Source organism: Triticum dicoccoides, chromosome 2B (assembly GCF_002162155.2).
Source record: "Triticum dicoccoides isolate Atlit2015 ecotype Zavitan chromosome 2B, WEW_v2.0, whole genome shotgun sequence".
Taxonomy (NCBI): Eukaryota; Viridiplantae; Streptophyta; class Magnoliopsida; order Poales; family Poaceae; genus Triticum; species Triticum dicoccoides.
In genome coordinates this window covers 707,903,738-707,924,551 of record NC_041383.1, presented here as the reverse complement: position 1 = coordinate 707,924,551, position 20,814 = coordinate 707,903,738, and positions in this window count along the sequence as shown.

Below are 20,814 nucleotides of genomic sequence, written 5' to 3'. Positions count from 1 at the left end.
CCAGTTCATCTCCGTGGGCTTGCCCCGTCCTCTTCGTCAAGAAGAAGGATGGTACGGACCGGATGGTTGTAGATTATCGACCTGTCAATTTGGTCACAATCAAGAACAAATATCCGCTCCCCAGGATCAACGACCTATATGATCAGCTCGCTGGATCCTCAGTCTTCTCCAAAATGGATTTGAGGTTGGGCTACCATCAAATCAAAATCAGGAACGGGGACATTCCTAAAACGGCCTTTGTTACTCGTTATGGCCAATACGAGTACACCGTCATGTCCTTCGGTTTAACCAACGCTCCAGCCACCTTTTCTCGGTTAATGAACTCAATCTTCATGGAGTATTTGGATAAATTCGTCATGGTTTACCTCGATGATATACTCATCTACTCCAAGAACGAGGAAGAACATGCCGAACATCTAAGGCTAGTGTTGAAGAAACTTCGATAGCATCGTCTTTATGCCAAATTCTCTAAATGTGAATTTTGGTTGTCAGAAGTGACCTATCTGGGTCATGTAATATCCGGTAAAGGTATTGCTGTTAACCCTGAGCGAGTTCAAGCCGTCCTTAATTGGACTCCACCTGAATCGGTCAAGCAAGTTCGGAGTTTTCTGGGCTTAGCGAGCTATTGCCGTCGCTTTGTCGAAAACTTCTCCAAAGTTGCTAAACCTCTAACCGAACTCCTCAAGAAAGATAAAAAGTTCGAATGGACTCCACAATGTGCGCACAGCTTTCAGGAACTGAAAAGACGCCTGACTTCTGCTCCCGTACTGGTACCGCCAGACTTCTCCAAGGACTTTGTTATCTACTGCGACGCCTCGCGACAAGGACTAGGTTGCATTCTCATGCAAGACCGACACATAATTGCTTACGCTTCACGGCAATTGCACCCACATGAGGAGAATTATCCTACTCATGATCTAGAGCTTGCAGCCGTAGTCTATGCACTTAAAACCTGGCGACATTACCTCCTTGGTAATCGCTGCGAAATATTCACTGATCACCAAAGTCTGAAGTACATCTTCACCCAACCGGATTTGAATCTCAGGCAAAGACGTTGGGTCGAGTTGATCACAGATTTTGACTTAGGAATAACTTACACCCCAGGGAAAGCCAACATCATGGCCGATGCGCTAAGTCGTAAATCTTATTGTAACAACCTGATGTTACAACAAAGTCAACCGCTTCTCCATGAGGAATTTCGGAAACTTAATCTCCACATTATTCCTCAAGGATTCCTTTCCACCATGGTGGTGAAACCTACCCTTACGGATCAGATCATCAAAGCACAGAAGGTAGATCCGGGAATTTCCCGCATCAAGAGAAACATCAAGAGAGGAGTTGCGAATTGTTTCTCCATTGATGATCAAGGGGTCGTATACTTCGGGAATCGACTAGTGGTTCCCAAGGTGCGAAACCTGAGGCGATTGATCCTTAAGGAAGCTCATGAATCTCCTCTCACTATTCATCCCGGTAGCACTAAGATGTATCAGGACCTACGCCAGAGGTTCTGGTGGACTAGGATGAAGAGAGAAATTGCTCAGTATATTGCTAATTGCGACGTCTGCCGTTGTGTAAAAGCAGAGCATCAACGGCCTGCTGGCACCCTTCAACCCCTAGCTATTCTTGAATGGAAATGGGATAAAATTGGTATGGATTTCATTACCGGTTTTCCCAGGACCAAGAGAGGGAATAATGCTATCTTCGTCGTGGTCGATCGTCTTTCCAAGGTAGCCCATTTCTTACCTGTTCGTGAGAGTATAACCGCTAGTCAGTTGGCAGACTTATACATCTCCCGAATAGTGTCTCTCCATGGTGTTCCTTTGGAAATTAACTCGGATCGAGGAAGTCTTTTCACCTCTCGATTTTGGGAAAGTTTCCAAAATGCTATGGGAACCCGCCTTTCCTTTAGCACCGCTTTTCACCCTCAATCAAGTGGTCAAGTAGAACGCGTCAACCAGATTCTAGAAGACATGCTTCGAGCCTCTGTTATCTCATTCGGAATGGAGTGGGAGAAATGCCTTCCATTTGCCGAATTTGCTTACAACAACAGCTATCAATCTAGCTTGGGTAAAGCCCCTTTTGAAGTTCTCTATGGACGACGGTGTCGAACATCCCTTAACTGGTCAGAAACCGGGGAAAGACAATTCTTTGGCCCGGATATGATTCAGGAAGCAGAAGAGCAAGTTCGCATCGTTCGTGAAAAGTTGAAAATAGCCCAATCTCGTCAAAAGAGTCAATATGACCGAAAACATAAGGCTATGACTTTCGAGGTTGACGAGAAGGCTTACCTTCGGGTTACTCCTCTGAAGGGAACCCATCGTTTCGGTATCAAAGGCAAATTGGCTCCCCGTTACATTGGACCTTTTCGTATTCTCACTAAACGAGGAGAAGTTGCCTACCAGTTGGAACTACCTCCGCATCTCTCCAGAGTCCACGATGTCTTCCACGTTTCTCAACTCAGGCGTTGCTTCTCGGATCCTATCCGTGGAGTGGACCACGAAACACTTGATCTCCAAGATAATCTCACGTATCGAGAGTACCCCATTCGTATCCTCGATCAGGCCGAGCATACCACTCGACGTCATAATATCAAGTTTCTCAAAGTTCAATGGTTGCACCATTCTGAGGATGAATCAACTTGGGAAAGGGAGGATCGTCTTCAACTCGAGTATCCCGCTTTCTTTCCGGAGGAACCCAAATCTCGGGACGAGATTCTTTTGAGTGGGGGTGAGTTGACACACCCTAGCTAGTTCATGCATTAGAGTGTTGCATCATGTTTATTCTTTCATCAGAAACCTGAAATGGGGATGACAGAACCCCCAGCCCCCTCTGAAACCAACTAGGGTTTACCAAAAACTTTTTCAATGAACCTAAAATGCCCTTCTAAAATGCCCATCATTTTTGTCTTGGTTTAGAACCTCTGCCAAAAGTGATGCACATTTTCCTAGGTCATCTTAGGGTCTTTGAATTAAATCATAGATATTTGAATTTGGGCATTTAAAATTATATAAAATATTCAGATGCTCAAATATCTCCAAACTAAAATGTTTCATGTTGGAAATAATCCAACTATGGACCAGGAGTAGTTTGGTGATTTTAGGAGTTGCCTAAGTATTTTTAATAATTCAACAAAGTTGCAGAAGTATTAAAAAACAGAAAACAGGAGAAATAGCAAAAACTTACCTGGCGCCCAGCACCCGGCCCACCTGCCGGCCCAGCCCAGCGCCGCTCCAGCGAGCTGCTTGACGGCCAGGCAGGCAGGCAGGTGCCCGACGGCGACCGCAGCGCGCGCCACGCAGCTGGCCGTCGCCCTGCTTCACCTCCTCGCCTCGGGGCTGGATGGATGAACTCCACGCCGCGCCGTGAACCTCCAGGACACCTCCATTCTCCCCCAACTCCTCTCTCTCGCGCTCCCCCGCCATGGCCGACGCCATCGCCGCCACCCCCTCGCCGTAGCCACGCCCTTCGTCAACCCCACGCCGTGTCGCCGTGTCCAAGAGCACCGCCACCCTCCTCTCCTTCGAGCAAGCCGAGCCCCGAGCGCTTGCAAGGCCTGAGCCCACCGCATCGACCTCGACCGAACCGCCGTCGCCGGAGATCCCCTTCAACGCCGTCGTCGCTCCGGCCCGTCCCCGGCCGCACCAAGTGCTTCGTCGAACTCCCCGTGAGCTTAGCCATCTTCCCCTCCCTTCTTTTCTTGCTTCCGAGCCATGTAGCGACCTCCCGGAGCTCAACCGCACCCACCGCCGCGGAGCTCGTCGCCGACGTGCTCCCGGTCACCCTCCGACCACAAACTGGTGTCCATCATGCTCACCGCGTCACGTAGCACCTAACCAGCTACTCCCCGCACCTCACCGACCCCTCTAGCGTAAAGTTCGCCCTCGGCCGAACTCCGGTGGCCGCCAAAGTCGTCGCTGGTGCCAACTTCGGCCACCCCGACCCCAACGGACTCCACCAAGAGCTGCGGCTCCTCCTCAGCTCCACTCCGATGGCCTCCGCGACTCGTTTGGTTGCCGGAACGGCAAAAACCACTTCCGCCGCCGCGTTGGGCTAGCCGGCGGCTAAACGCCGGTGTAGCCGACCTGGGTTTGACCGCGGGTGGGCCCTGGTTGACTCCGATGAGTCAATGACAGGTGGGGCCCAGCCCTGTTAACTATTTAGGATTAGTTTAAATTAATTTTAGTTTAACTAATCACACTGACACGCGGGACCCACTGTCAGGTTTGACCCGGACCGTGTCCCGTTGACCCGCTGATGTCACACTGACGTCAGGCTGACGTAGTAATTGATTTTCTGGATTTATTCTAATATAGAAAATTCCAGAATATAGTTTAAACTTCAAAAATTCATAACTTTTAATCTGTAGCTCCAAATCAGACAAGTTATATATGAAAAATGATCAGAAAAATCCAATCTATCCATCTGTACTATTTTCATGCATGATTAAACAAGTTAACTTGATGTTTAATGCAGAACAAGGTAAAACACTTTAAAGGGCCATGTATGAGTTTGGAATTTGAATCTTTGGTTCAAATTGGTTCAAACCCTTCTGGTCTTAGTTGCATTAGCCCAACACACTCATATTGCCATGTTTCATGCATGCATCATATTGTCGCACATTGTTTGGTGATGGTTGTGTATCGGTGTTCTTTGCGGCAGGTTCTGCCTCCGAGGAGTACCGTGATTACCCTAGCGAAGAACCGTATCGGTGCATCGAACCATCAGGCAAGCAACCAACCATTTGATCATATCGATACAATCCCATGTTCTCGCTCCTGCTCTCTTTTACTGCATTAAGACAACGCGTTTCAAACTGCTGTGTGTTACGGTAGTTGAACCCATTTCCTCTGCATGACCTGTCATTGCCACAGTAACTAGATGAAACCCACTAGCATGTGTAGGAGTTGTTTGAGCCATATGTATGTGTTGTTCCTACCTTGCTATGCCTGCTATGCTTAGAGTCGTGTCAGGTCTGGTTCATCTGGGTGATGGACTAGAGTGAAATGATTATGTCGGTAATGAGAGTGGTGTGGTGAACACGATTTGGTAAAGGTATCGATGAGAGGCCATGTAGGAGTACATGGTGGGTTGTTTCATTGAAGCCGACCTTAAGCACTAAGATCTGTATGTGTGATTTAAGATTCAGCTACTACCATGCATTGGGCCCGAAACCAATGGACCCTCTCGACTTCTTATTCACCCTAGTTCTCTGTCCAGGAGTTGCAAGTAGTTTCTGGTGTTTGTAGCCTACTGGAGGCCGTGGACAGCGCTGACCGTAGGGTGGGCTGTGATGCGGTAGGTACGTGGCACGGTGTACCGAATACCCGTTAGGTATCTCGGGAACCCTGTTCACATCATTTGGGGCTGTGAGCGAAACCTCGGCCGGATCTCCTCATGGATGGAACCCGAATAGGCGATAAACCTGGACTAGAGACTTAGGTGATTAGGTAGGTCGTGGCCGACACCCACGTTGGGCTTCCGCTTGAAGGTTGCCGAGTACATGTCGTGTAAACGACGGTAAGTGGTGAGAGCGTGTATGAAGAAGTACACCCCTGCAGGGTTATCATGATCTATTCGAATAGCCACGTCCGCGGTAAAGGACTACTTGGTTGCCTATACAGTTCATAGACAAGTAAATGGAAACTACTAAAAGCCTCAAGATAAGTGTGAGTGCCGAGGATGGCTCTTCCGTAGGAAGACGGAGGTGGACCCTCGGTAGTGTATTGAAGTGGTGAGTAGTGGACTCGTGTGCGCAAAACCATTTCAAGTTGGAGTCTCGTAGGATAGCCTAGCCAAGAGTCAAAGCTGGCTTGCTGCAATAACTCGTCCAACCCTTCTTGATAATGTGCATGTATGTAGGATCTGATGTAAGTCTTGCTGAGTACCTTTGTACTCATGTTGCTATAATTTACATTTTTACAGAAGACGTTGCAACCCCTTCTGATGGGTTCTTCGTAGACGTTGACATCAATGAGTAGGCTAAGGCCCAGGTGGTGATCCTGAGCTTGTGAAGGACCACGTAGTATAGCTAGGCTCTCCAAGCCTCTTTTATTTTACTAGTTGTCTGTACTCAGACAAGTTACTTCCGCTGCTGGTTTGTATGACTGTATGACTTGAATGCTGGGTCCTGTGACCCGTACCTATGTGTATGTTATGTATGGCTCTCTGAGCCTTAAATAAAGTACTTGTGTCGTAGAGTCATGTTGTGATGCCTTGTTGTATTTGCACATATCGAGCATATTGTGTGTATGATTGAAATGCTTGGTATGTGTGGGATCTGACTATCTAGTTGTTTATCTTTAGTAGCCTCTCTTACCGGGAAATGTCTCCTAGTGTTACCACTGAGCCATGGTAGCTTGCTACTGCTCTGGAACACTTAGGCTGGCCGGCATGTGTCCTTCTTCGTTCCTGTGTCTGTCCCTTCGGGGAAATGTCACGCATTGAGTACCGGAGTCCTGCTAGCCCAGTGCTACAGCCCGGACCCACTTGCTGATGACCGACACGTTCGAAGCTGGGTCATGGATGCCTGTCCCTGTAAGTCTGTGCCACTTTGGGTATACGACTAGTCATGTCAGCCCGGGCTCCTTATCATATGGATGCTAGCGACACTATCATATACGTGAGCCAAAAGGCGCAAACGGTCCCGGGCAAAGGTAAGGCGACACCCGTGGGGATACCGTGCGTGAGGCCGCAAAGTGATATGAGGTGTTACAGGCTAGATCGATGTGACATCAAGTCGGGGTCCTGACAGGCTGGAGCAAGAAGACCAGAGGTTGAAGAAGCACGACGGCCGTTGGATGGACATCGTGCGGTCACTGCAGCTAGAATCGTTTATATTGACTAAGTTGACAAAGCCCTTGGTACGCATCAACTTAGTAGGCCCACAGGTCAGCTTTCGAAACGGTGCGCCCCAGATGTTAGGGGAGGAATCATTTTTTGGGCCGGTGAAGCTAGAATATCCGAGATTGAAGAAGAAGCATGGCATCCATTGGATTGACATCCAACGACCACTGCTGCTAGAACCGTGTGTTGACTATAAGTTGACAAAGCCTTGCATACGCATCAACTCTTTTTTTTTTGAGGGGACGCGTCAACATAGAAAGGCCACAAGTGTGTGGCAGAGAACTTATAGCCCATTTGAGATTTGTAAGAATGTGCAACCCATTTTTGAATTCTAATGGAATTTACTACATCCCATTTACAGTTTGTTAAAAGTACAACCCATTTCAACCAACCGTTCAAAACAGAATTCAATAAAATTTCCCACATTTTGATGGGATCCGAAATATTTTTATTCCAAAATTTCTAATTAGATTAAATTAAATTTCAATATAAATTTATATTACGTAAAAATCCAACGAAACATTGCGCGCCCAACAACTAATGAAATTAAAATTTTAAATATCCAAAAATAATATTTTATAAAGTAATTACGTGTTTCGTGCATTTTTTTATAGTTACTACCAAGTTTTTATAATTACATCCTACTTATTATTTCTTAAAGCCCATTTTCTTGTTAAGCCTAATGCAACCCTTCTAGGAAAGATTTGCAGCCCAGCGGGGCGAAGAATAACAACTTGACCTTGCCTTGGTATTTCTAAAAAAATTATAGCTGGGCTAGCCATTTTCAGCTTGAAAACAATTAATATCTGGGCTGGATATCTGGCCTGGGCTAGAAGGGCCACAGCCCGCCCAATTAATACCCTGCTCTCTCCTCTAAACAACAACGAAAACATCGCTCAAGAAAAATTCTGCAGTGCTCACACCTCAAAAACACAAATACTGCTTGAGCTTGGTCCCTGCTGTTGGCCGCTCCTTGTGCAATTCTCTCATTTATTGACTACATAGGTTGACAATAGTGTGGGACCGTGATGTCAGGAAACCAGGAGGAAGCAAAAAAATATAGTTTTATATAATAAGGAGGCACTTGCGTATGTGCGGCTATGGCCCTGGTGGGTCCCCACTGTCATCCTCTCCAAGTAAATTCATCTCCTCATCCTCATGTCCGTTGACCATGTTGAAAACGCGAGACGGTGGTGCCACAACGAGCGCAACAATTCGAAGGACGACGGAGAGGGCCTCGCAGGCCCTACGGATGGTCTGATATAGCTCCCACTGCTCATTTGGGAAACCAGGATCATAGGGCCACATGTCTGCGATGGCATTGTCGTTCGCTTGTTCAAAGGTGCTCGTTGAGGAGACAGAGGTTGCAGCACAGGTCCTCCTACACCGGTAGCTCTTCCGCCATTAGGGCGTCGAAGTGTGGCCGCACCTTCTCTATGTTGAACACGGCATGAAGCGACTTAGACAGTGGCGCCGACTCCTGGTCAGAAGCTACGTCCATCGTCTGATTGTCGTTGCTCAGCTCAGCGAGCTCGCTGGCGAGCCAGCACGTCCGGGTGCTAGACCGACCCACTGCCAAGCATGAGTCTATCTGCCCTGGCCCACCCAGACCGCCTCCCTCGCCCGCGCGCGCTTTCCGCCTGAAACGGCCAGCGCCGCCTGCCCCGCTTCCCAGTGCAGGCGATTGCTCCGCCTTCAAACATTACAAGTGCCATCCGTCCGTCCGTCTGCCACACACATTAATGATATGAGTTGCTGAGGCGGCTACTCTGGCACCAGACGTCTGTCCCTCCGCTACCCACCATTGCTATATAAACTGCTGCTCCGGCCATAGCTACAGTCATCCGCATCTGTTCCCTTTCTCCTGTCCATGCCACTACTGCCTACCATGGCTTCCTTGCACTCCAGCGCTCTTCGGGACGGGCGGACGACGGACCACAAGGAGATGGCAGCCATTGTTGCCGACTGGCTGGCCGGCAGGCAGCCGGAGGACGACGACGTCCCAATGGATAACATGGTAGTTGACGATCCGGCGCCAACCCCCTCCTCCACGCCATCCTCCCGGTGCATTGCACCATGACCATCGGTGAGGCCCGTGCCCAATACATGGACACGGTGAGGCAGAAGCATGAGGAGCAGTTCTAGGAGGCGCAGGCCGACGCCGACTACAACCACCATCTCCTCCAAGAGCACCTGCACGCGGAGGAGCAGATCACCGCGGATCGGGCGAAGCAGGAGGCGCTGCTCGACTCGTACAGCTCCGCCCGCGAGGGCCGCCTCGAGCACTGGCGGTACCGCATGCGGGTGGCGGAGGCTGCGGCCGCCTCCAAAGAGGGCGATGAAGCGGGCGAGGCGCTCTTTGGTGAGACCGAGGACGACGCAAAGGACAATGCCGGTTCCGATGAGTCCCCGCTCCACTAGCGTCGACGAGGCCCTGCTCCGCCCAGGCCTCGCGGTGCCAACAATAAGGCAGAGGACACCGCCGGCTCCGCCGAGGCCCCGCCCCGCCAACAACAAGGCAGAGGACATCGCCGGCTCAGCCGAGGCCCCACCCTGCCGGCAACGAGGGGGAGGATTTGCCCCACTCCACCGAAGCTCCGCCCACCGGCAACGAGACAGAGGACATTGCCGGCTCCGTCGAGGCCCCGCCCCGCCGACATCGAGGTGGAGGCCCTACTCCATCGAGGCCCGTCCCTGCTGCCAACGAGGCCGCGCCACACAAAAAACAAGGAAGAAGAGAACACGGTAGGTCGCCACCGCTCGGGTCCAAGTAAGGCCACTGCTGCTACCCTCCGGTTGAAGCCAAGCTAGGCGGGTTGACCATTGACGGCCGATTAGCTTCTTGGTGGCAACGTGGAGTCAGAGAGCTATGTTGGAGAAGGACGCTGCTTCTACTTAACTGCCGGTGCATTTGTCTGACTGACACGTGGGCCCAACAGGCATCTGGGCCGCATGTCAGTTACGCAATTGCACGTGCAGTTCCCATTTTTGGTTGAAGCATGTATCAAATGTAATAAAATCCGACATGTTTATATGAAATCCGACCGTGTATGAATGAATTTTTTTCGATTAGTTCGAAGTCTTGTATCACTGGCATTGGATGAACATGCAAAACAATACGTACTAGCATTATTCCCAGGGTGATCACCTTGTTTGCAGCAGTTTCACATGTACTCCCTCCGGTCCTTTCTAGTCTGCATACAAGTTTTGTGTGCAGTCAAAGTATCTCTACTTTGACCAATCTCATAGTAAAAAGTATGCACTTTCACAATGTGCGATGTAAAAAGGAACAGAAGGTGTACAAAGAGTTTGAGCAACTTTTTAGCATTCCTGTACATTGCAATCAAGCACACAGGCCTGGAAATTCATAAAGAACATTCAAAACAATCGATGATTATGCCTCTCAGTGATTCACATGTCAGAGCCAATATTTACTTCACAACTAAAGAGTAAAGATAAAATTGATCGATGTTGCTGATAACAAAGGGCGTCCAATTCGAAAATATCAAACACATGTCTTCTTGCTAACATCAATGAGCAAAATTTGACAAGGTTGTCCCATTCCAAAATATCAAATGCCTACGATTGTGGAGTGGGCAGGGTTTGTCATCAGTTCGGACATTGACATGGCACCTCGTGCTAAATAAACCAGTTGTTCTTTTTGTGCAGTTCCACCAAAATCAACCAAATTCACGCGTAGCTTGTATGATTTCACCCTTATATGTGCAACGCCTTGAACTTATCGGCACCTCCTTTATTGTGGTGGAAATGAATGATTTGATGTATTCATGAACATTTTGTGCAGTTCCCATTGAAATCAAACTGAGCACCCCTATTTGCACAAATAGAAAAAAGTGATTAGTATAAAGCAAAGTGTACTATGAATTGACAATTTAAATAGGCACCTAAATGGTCAGTGTAGAGCACACTTTTAGATAAATGGAACTCACCGGAAAGAATCCTAGAACAGCATTGTACTCCCGCATCACAGCAAGAAAATGGAGATTTGTCAGTCCTTCTGAGCTGAAGTTAGTTTGGTCTTGTGGGCAGTAATGTAACCATCCTTCAACTGCTCCTTCTGATGAGAAGATAGACAGGGCTTCTTCATCCTAGCATAATCGGAACTAGTCACTTCATGTACTCCATATTCTTCTTCAGAGGAGGATGATCTTATTGTGCAAAGACAAGAGGAAAACTAAATGCTATCATCCCTGTTTGCTCGAAAAAAAGGAAAGGAAATATTTAAAATAGCACAAATGAAGCACTTCTCAAGGACAATACCACTTTTTCATGACAGTATCTAAACAGTAGCACAACACCAATAGAGATGACAAAGCTCAATCATATGGATGAAATCATTGGGTGAGTACCAACCTTTGTCAGGAGGCTTATTGTGTAGAGCATACAGATGAAGCACTTCTCCGGAACCATCTGTTGCTATTTACTGTGGTGGCCATGCTTACTATATACTCCTTGATTAGTTTAATGTTTCCAGCATCTTCTTGTGCAGTTCCACTAAAATATATGGAATCTTCAAAGAAGATCCCTGTTTGCACAAGTAGATATAATTACATATTACATTAAGAGTGGCATCAAATCAGTGGCAAAACAATTTCTCGTTCTAGCCATAGGAATAAATTAAGATGCAAAACTATATCATTACTTGTGTCATCACAGTTCCAGTGCTTCATTATAGCACCGGGAGTTGATTATTGTTTTTCTTCCGCTTGTTCTTCCCCTTCATCACTTGGTTCAATAACAGATAAGCTTCGCCTTCAATGTAAGATTTGGCATGTCAATTAGGGAGCACAAGTATAGCACTAAACAATGACATTAATTTTCTGATGAAAGTGGCAAAATAAAGGCCAACAGTTGTGAAATATCCTTATCTGACCTCGATGGGATATGACGGTGCACATACAGATTGGAAGTCTTTTCTCCATTTGTGCAGTTCACTAAAATCAAGCAACATTACCGTACAAGTAGCACAACATATGAAAGCACACAGCTGAATCATGTGAAAGAAGGCTATTACTGACCTCTCATGACGCGGAATTCAAACAACTCACAAGAAGAAGATATGAACCAAATTTGCCAACACGGATAGGAAGTAAGATCTGCTCTTGTGCAGTTCCACTAAGATCAAGCAATCAAGCAACATTGTCGGTGTGACATTTTGGTTTAACTGCACAAAAAACTCTTAAAACAAAAGTGTTTTGTGCAGTGCAACAAAAGCTCACAATGGCAACGAGGTGAAGTAGATAACCCTGTTTACACAGAGGTGCAAAGGAAACAACTAGTGGTCAATAACGATGGATGACACAGAAGCCAACAAAAAGAAGCATCTACCTTATCTAAATGGGAAAGAAAGCAAGACAGTAGCATTTCGCAAATGGTGGCATTGATTAATATTAACAGAGAGATTATATTAACAATAAAATTTGTTAAATGTGTAATTTGCTTGTAACTGTGGCATTGCATCAATTTTCCAGCGGTGTTATTAGAGGGTGTTTGTTTACAGGGACATTTTGGTGTAGGGACTAAAAAACCTCCGTGTCAGTCCCATCTAAACCAAATAGGAGGGACTTTTAGGGACTAAAAGTGGGCATTTGGGATTAAAGAAAGAAGACCTCGAGGGAGAGTCTTTTTGGGAGTTTTTTCAACAGTTGCCCCTGCCACGCATCGCACCTTGTCTCTATTAGTTCATTACAGGGGGTAACATGATCTTTTAGCATGTCATTTAATAACCTCTAGGCAATGTTTAGTCCCTGGAACCAAGCAGGTAGGGACTAGGGAGTTTTTAACCAAACATGGCCTTAGATTAAGAATAGCTAAAGAGTTGCAAGGGACAATGGACGCAATAGCACCATGTGCATCTACCGATGTACACGGGTGATGCACTACAAAAAAATACACTTTCGTGATCATACGTGTTTGTCACAGTAGGTCGCGTTTTTTGTCATGCATGTACATCCATGACAATTTTATGACAGAATCAAGATAGTCATACCTCTGCTGTCGTAGAAGTGTTCCATGACATTACCAAAATTATCATCACAGAAGTGTCCACTTCCATGATGATAAATCGCGCGTCACAGAAGTGCTTTCGTCATGGGTGACCAACACGTGGCATCCACCGTAACGGAACGCCGTTAAGCTATCGGGTCGGGTTTTGGATCCGATAACCCGTTAACAGCCCCGACCAATGGGGATTTTGCACGTGTAAAATCATCATTGGCTGGAGGAAACACGTGTCGGCTCATCGTTGGGACAGATGTCATCCACTCATTGGATAGAAGGCGCATATGATACGTCGACACGTGGCACGACCAATCAATTTTAAATGGGCCGGCCAAACTAAAGGCCCACAAGATTTTGAGGCCCTTAATGGGCCGGCCCAGTTAAAGGCCCACGAGATTTTGCAGACTATAATGGGCTGGCCCAACTAAAGGCCCACAAGATTTTGCGTGCCATAATAGGCCGGCCCAGGTAAAGGCCCACAAGATTTTTGTGTGCCATAATGGGCCGTCCCAGGTAAAGGCCCACAAATTCTTGCGGATCATAATGGGCCGGCCCAGCTAAAGGCCCACGAGATTGCGCCGACATTAATGGGCCGGCCCAGCTGTAGGCCCACAAGATTTTGAGGATCCTAGTAGGCCGGCCCATTAACTGGCTACCATGTTTTGGGCCAAATGCTGGCCCATAATTGATCCGGTCCATTAATGGCCTGCCACGTTCCGGGCCTAATAATGGCCCATATAAGATCCGGCCCGTTAAAAGCCTCCCACTTTCTGGGCCAAATCACGTCCCAGATCAGGTCCGTCCCTTTAAGAGGCTTTGGGCTCAATTATGCCCCATATCAGATTAGGCCAGTTGACTGGACGTTATGCTTTTGGGCCCACTTGCTAAAGGCCCATTTACTAATTCAGCCTGACATTAGTTTCAGCCTATTAAGGGGCCATTTAACATTTCGGCCCTATATTAATTTCGGCCTGTTAAAAGCCCATCATATTGTTGGGCCTAACTACAGCCCAGTTTGCATCTGGCCTGCTCGCAACCGATATCTGATTGGGCCAAACAAGGACCGAGACAACTTTGGCCTGTTAAAAGCCCGTGAATTGGTTCGCACAATCATGGGTCGGGGTCCATTTCGGGCTGCCGCCGGCCCGTGAGCTATTCGGCACGTTTCAGGCCCAGCCTACTTCTCAGCCTCCTAAAAGCCCATCGAGTTTTCTTGCGAAAAGAGGGCCGGGGGTTACTCGGCCTATTAAAGGCCTGAATCTACTAGTGGGCCAGTTTGACGAGGCCCATGATGCGGTCATACATCGTGATTGCATGACGGCCCGATTATGTACCGTAATTTTACGGTTTGGCCGGTTTACTGCGAAGACAGGACATATATACAGTAAAATAACAGCAGCATCATGAATAAGAAAAAACCTAGACTATACAATAAAGAAATTACGGCATATTACATCCACTAGGCATCAAAGTTCGCCACTATGATAATAAAGCACAAGCAGGCAACAGATTACATACACTGGGCATCAAAGATCGCCACCAGTGCAAATAAACACGCCGACAAAATAATATAAAAAACCGACAGTACTTCAATAGAGTTCAAGAAAGGTTAGCCCTGCTGGGGAGCTGCAGCGCAAGCAGCTGACCAAGATGATGAGATTGCGCTTGTTCAACACTTATATCTTCCTCACTCTGAAAGATAAACAAGCAGACAGATGACATGTTTCACACATAAAAGTATCAGTGCTGACAATTCATCACATTTCTTACTGACGAATAAAGTGACACAGTTTAAAATTGCATTAACACAATATGGTATTGTTCAGGTCAAGACATGGCAGTAAATGACATTGTGAAGGAGTTGGCAGGTTCACGACACCACTTGATTACAGATCAAGAACTCATAAGTATCTATGGTTAGAGTGCTGTCAATTTATCCTATTTCAGATTGGCAAATAAAGAGATGGTTTAAATAATAGTAGAATGATATGACATTGTTCATAGTTAAGACATTGCAGAATATGATATTGTGCTGTAGTGGGTAGGTTCACCACACCACTAGATTACGGATGAAGAAAAGAAGCATACATGCAGTGCAAAAGAAGATCACTTGCTCTGAATAGTTTAATTTACATGATATGAAGAGGGAACTTGGTTGTACAACTGAAAACTTAAATTGAGAAGGACAAACTTTTGTTTATGAACTACATAATAAACTTTAAACATGCAACTTGATGCAAACACCAAAAATAAATAGCTGTTGCAGTCATGCCTAACCAAATATACACAACAAAGTTTGAAGGCTTGAGAAGGACAAACTTACATTACTGGTGAAGACAGGCTCTATAAAGCCCTTGTTCATAATGATGGGGAGGGCAATTCAAGAAGTTTAGCACATAATCTTCTTCATAAGCATTGCCTTTATTCTACATTTTGTTAAGGTAAATATAGATGTGATAATATACGAAAAAATGGAGAATATTTAAGATAAGATGAAGAATGATGCTACATAACCAAGTAGCTCTAAATGTATGTGCAGCGATACAGGCAAAAGGCACAGCCAAGAGCAATGCACAGCTAAACTTCTTCAGTACCAACCTTATGGTAAGAGTAAATATAGATCTGATGTGTAGAAAATGGAGGGTAAAGGAAAATAAGCTGCAGAGTGATGGTACATGAACAACTACCTGTCAATATAAGTACACTGATAAAGGACATCATGTACTTACAAGAACAATGCAGAGCTAAAAAAATTCATTGGCATTGGATATATTCTACACTAATGTAACCATTCATACAGATCAGATAATTTGGAGCGAACAATTGATAATCAAGCTATCATGCATACTGCTGTCACGTAATGAACCAGGTATGTATGCAAGTACAGTGATACAGGACAACAGGTACTAACAAGAGCAAAGCAGCGGGCAGCATATTTGCGATATCCTGTCGTTCTTTTCAAACCAAAATTCTTCTTCGAGCTGATTTCCTGCAAAAAAGATCCGTAAGGCACATGCGGAAAAGTAGAAGTTCAAATTTTCATGTGATTTCATAGACAGTACCTCTTCCTGGGAACGAGAACAGTGCATAACAAGGTTGTTCCATTCAATGTCTTCTAAATTTAGCACAGCAGACTTCACCGGAAATTCGTTTATAGACTTGCCATCAAAGTGTGATATCCTCAGGTAACACCGATACTGCTGCAATGCTTCCTTGAAAAGCACAAGCAAGCTTTGCTCATCATGACTATCCAGATTGACCCTCACCTAGTTACAACAATGTAATGTAAATCATTGATGTGTTCGATCAGCAGAAAACAGGAAAATAATAACCATGAATAATAGCACTTACACGTAAGTTGGACAGGAAGATGAGAAAATGGTGTTTGTCTTCACTATAATCTTCCAATGATGGGAATATATGCACGTAGTCCCTAACAACATTGAAAGCATTGTATTTTAAACTGGGAATAAATGAAATGGGGTTCCAATCTGCAAGAATTGGCCGTCTCTGCAGTTGGGATAGGTCTTCGGCCGGTGGACTTGCTGTACTTTTTGCTGGAGTGTGATTTTTCTGTGGTACGACTAGTGCTATGGAAAATGAAATTGGTATACCTTTTGCTGGAGTGCAGGTCTTGTGTGGTGGGGCTAGTGGTGTGGCCAGTGAAGTATGGGTACAGTCTGCTGGAGTCGGTCCTATGTTTTGTGTCACTGGTTGTACAACCAATATAAGTGGGGCGCTGTCTGATTTCTCCGACACCACCACGTTTTTCAAGGACTTTGCTGGAGCTCCTTCAGGTTCGGCAATCACCCTCTTCCTTTTTGATGTCTGATGCACAAGAACAAAAGTTGAGTGGAAAAACATGGTATGACGACAGATGGAATATGTATTGATAATGGATGGGCATGGCATATCGAGTTATATGTTGAGTAAACTAAGCAGATGGTGGTGCAACAAAGTAGAAGATATGCAAGACAACATATGAAAGATACGCGCAATCAATAAAACCTTGCCAAATTAGAACAGGCACCTTGATGGGTGAACAGGACATGCCATCTGCCTTTGACTCCTCGAGGTTAGAATAGTCATTAGGATGATATTCTGAACAAAGAATCAACAGGTGGGGAGCGTACGAGTTTCATTGCTTCCAGAATGGCAATCAATGCCTTGCTGCCAATTTTGTAAGTCATTGCAGTGTTCCACAATATTCTTTTGATGCGCGGATTCTGATATTCACTGTAATTGCGTATAATATCTGAGAACCATGAAAACATAAATAGTTGTGAGATTATCTTTGTAATGCAGATGATATTCTAATATAGGGGCGCCCCTGTAAACACTTGTGTGCCATCACTGGATTCTGATGAGAGAGCTCATGTGTGCCATAATATCGTGCATGCATTTATATAATCTGGCACAAGTACACAAAAAATAGGCCCCAGAAGTAAGGATAGCTGGCAGATGATAGGTTCATAATATACTGTATAGAGAGTTTATTGCCAAACCATGATAACAAGAGCACACACAACTAGGCAGATCATAGTGTACATAACAGGGGTACACCATAACCACGATATATAAATCGGGAAAGTGGACCTGGCTTGAAAATACGGTGTTGTATTTCCACTAGTAATTGAAAGCCTATCGATCACGTACAGGCCAGCACTATCGATCATGGTAAAGAAGAGCAAGCAGATTTTGGATAATAAAATGTTGGTTGCGCAGTGCCCACACATGATGAACCTGAGCGCATTAAGAATGTAACTCCCAGCTGTCTCTCGACCATTTCAGGCGGTTGGATGAAGATCCTATGTCTCCTAACCCTTCTTCTTCCTCGTCTCTGATTCTTCCCGTACAGAACACCGCACGGGCCGCTGGCCGGACCACCGGCCCCCATCGCATGTGTTCCTTTGCCACCCCCACCCCCCACCCGCATCGAGTTTTCTTCGTTCGGCAAGGCCCCACAACCACCCGAGCCCCTTGGATCGCACCGGCGAACTTTGAAAAATCAACTGACCCAATTTTGAAATTTAGTCTACTGTGATTTAACTAGTGTGGAATATAAAAGGGGAAAAGCATAAGCATTGGGAGTATAGTGTTGAGCGTGCCATGGCGGATCTGAAGGTGCAAGCTGGACAAAGAAAACTTCGCAACCAAGACAAGAAATCAGAGTAAAGCAGTGGCGATCTATTTTCTTGCTGTGATAAATAAGTTGAGCAGATACGAAAGAGTACCGCCTTTGGTGCGGCACCGTGTACGCATCTGCTGAGAATTTGATGGTGTTGCGGTAGCGATGGCTGTCGGCGGTGTGGAAGCAGATCTAGGAGGGTAGACGGTGGCGGCGGGGCGCGGTGGACGAGACGGTCGTAGGAGCGGCGCCGGCAAGGTGGACGGCGGCGGGGATGAAGCGAGAGGACGAGATGCAAGGATCCCGGTCCGAAGGCATGGATGAGAGAGGTCCATCTCTTGTAATGGACGGCGACGTCAGGGTATCAGCTTCGGCATGGTGGAGGAGGACGGTGGTGGATGGGGTGGCAGACAGCGGCGGACGGAGGAGGGTGGGGTGGAGAGGGTGTTTTGGCGCCCACGGAGTACGAATGGGGAAAAGGGAGGTAGAGAGGAAGGGGGGAACCATGTATTCAGGGCGCGCTTGTCTCAAATGCGAGGAAATTTACAAACTTAGCCCCCGTTTCAAATTTCTACTACATCACAACAACATTAGTCGGTTGGGGATAGGACGGTAATCTCACATACACCGAATATTTGTCGACGAGAGTTTGTTTTTGGCGCCCACCGTGTATGAATATGAATTGGGGAGGGAGTCGATTTCTATTGGCGTTTGTATTCTACTTTTTTTTTCCTGGCGGGATCCATTTTCAATTGGAATTACATTCTATATACATCATTTTTTATATATACTTTCAAAAGCACAACACCATTTATACATAAATATGGTTTACAAATGGCATGATCTCAAATTCATAAGGTTGTATCCATCAATTTAGATTTTCAAATATTTGAAACCACTTTATGTTGAAATCCAATGTATGCATTCCTCGCTAACTGTCTCCAATTAATGTGTGTTTCATTCGGGGGTTTTTTAAACTTCTCAAACATGTATAATGTGTTTCACACACGCAACATATAGTGTAATCCCGTTTAGAAATTAATTGCATATAAACCATGCATTGTTTGTAATTGAAGAATCTATGGATCGCCAATATTGATAAACTATATAACATTACACGTGTGCCCAAATTCAAATGAATATGCATGTTTGATACACCAATTTGCGTTATGATATTATCGATGTCGTGATCTCCAGTTTAAATATTTGAATCCCCTTTAATCCAGATATTCGTATCATATAGCTATCACCCATGCTTATATAGGACTATCTCTCTGTACCTATACGCGTTCATCGTCTCTCAGGCATCTCTCGTGCTACCTGTATGTCGACAATGATCTTTTATCTTCGTAACACACTGACGGTACTCTCTCCCTCGACCTTCATCACTCTATCTCTCTCTAAGTATATCTCGCTCCCTTCTATGTGTCTCTAGCTATGATTGTCCATGTGGAATCTCTTTCTCTCACACAAACACAAAATTTGTCTCCCGGGGTCTCATTTCTCTCAACTATTCCCATGTGTGCCACTCGCACACCCCTCATACAGAGATGTCTTTTGCTCCTTAGATATGAGAACCTACGACTCTTCCTCTTCAATATCTCTTTCTCACACACAAACACAAACTCTGTCTCCCAGGGTCTCATATTTCTCCATTGTTCTCTTGTATGTCGCTCAAACACACCCTCTCTCCCTAGAGATATCTTGCGTTCCCTCATATGTCTTTCTAGCTATCACTCTCGTTGTGAAATATCTTTCTCTCTCGCAGACACAAAACTCCGTCTCTCTGGATCTCATTTCTCTCTGATATGTGTTTGTATGTGACTCACATGCACCCTCTCTCTATCTCTCTCACACCCACACACATAACCCAGCCTTCTGATCCACTCGACTCCTATCTCCAGCGCACACTAGCTAGCATCTTTATCTTTCTATTTATCTGTTTCTCCATCAACCTTCTTTCTCGCCCTCACTCTTGATTCCTATCATGCACACTACATATGTTTCTCTCTACATGCAGTCAAGTGCCCTCTCACACACATATATAACTTCACCCTTTGAACCAACCGACGGTCATCTCCGACACCCAAACTAACGGATGTCTCTCTAGATAGCATCTCCATCTCTGTATCTATCTGTAGTTTCTCCGTCAACATTTATTTCTCGCACGGAGTCTTGCTTCCTATCAGCCACACTATATATGTCTATCCATTACATATGCATTTATAGGTTGATCTCTTTTTCACAACCGTTGCGCCTCACCCCCTCTGCTCGCTATAGATGCATGCTCTAGCCCACGCCATTATCTCTTAAAGACAAAAACACATGCTCAATTGTCGGGCCTTCTTCCCTGCATTCTCACATGCATGCATATTGTCATACCGATCCATCTCTCCCATGTCGTTGATCTTAGGACGTATGTCTTCTTTCTTTTATCTCGATCATGCGCGCGCGCACACACACACAACCCACGTATACATGTATACCTCTCACACATGCACGTTCAAGGTCTCTATGTCTCCATACGTAGTTAATTACCCTCAATCCTAACGCCACATCGAATCGTTCTCCTCTTTTGTGCACATAACTTCCGCCTAGATGGGAAAAACACACACTCACACTTAACAATCTCCTTCTAGCCACCCTCCCCCCCCCCCGCGCGCGCCTCTCACTCTTCCCCTATATCCCCGAAACCAATAAGACCATCCCTTTGTTTAATTCCCGCCTACATGCACCATCGATATATAGTAGTCTTCCTTGGTGTCTGTCGAACAAACACGTTCTCTCGATGTCGACTCCTCTCACGCGCATGCACCTGCTCT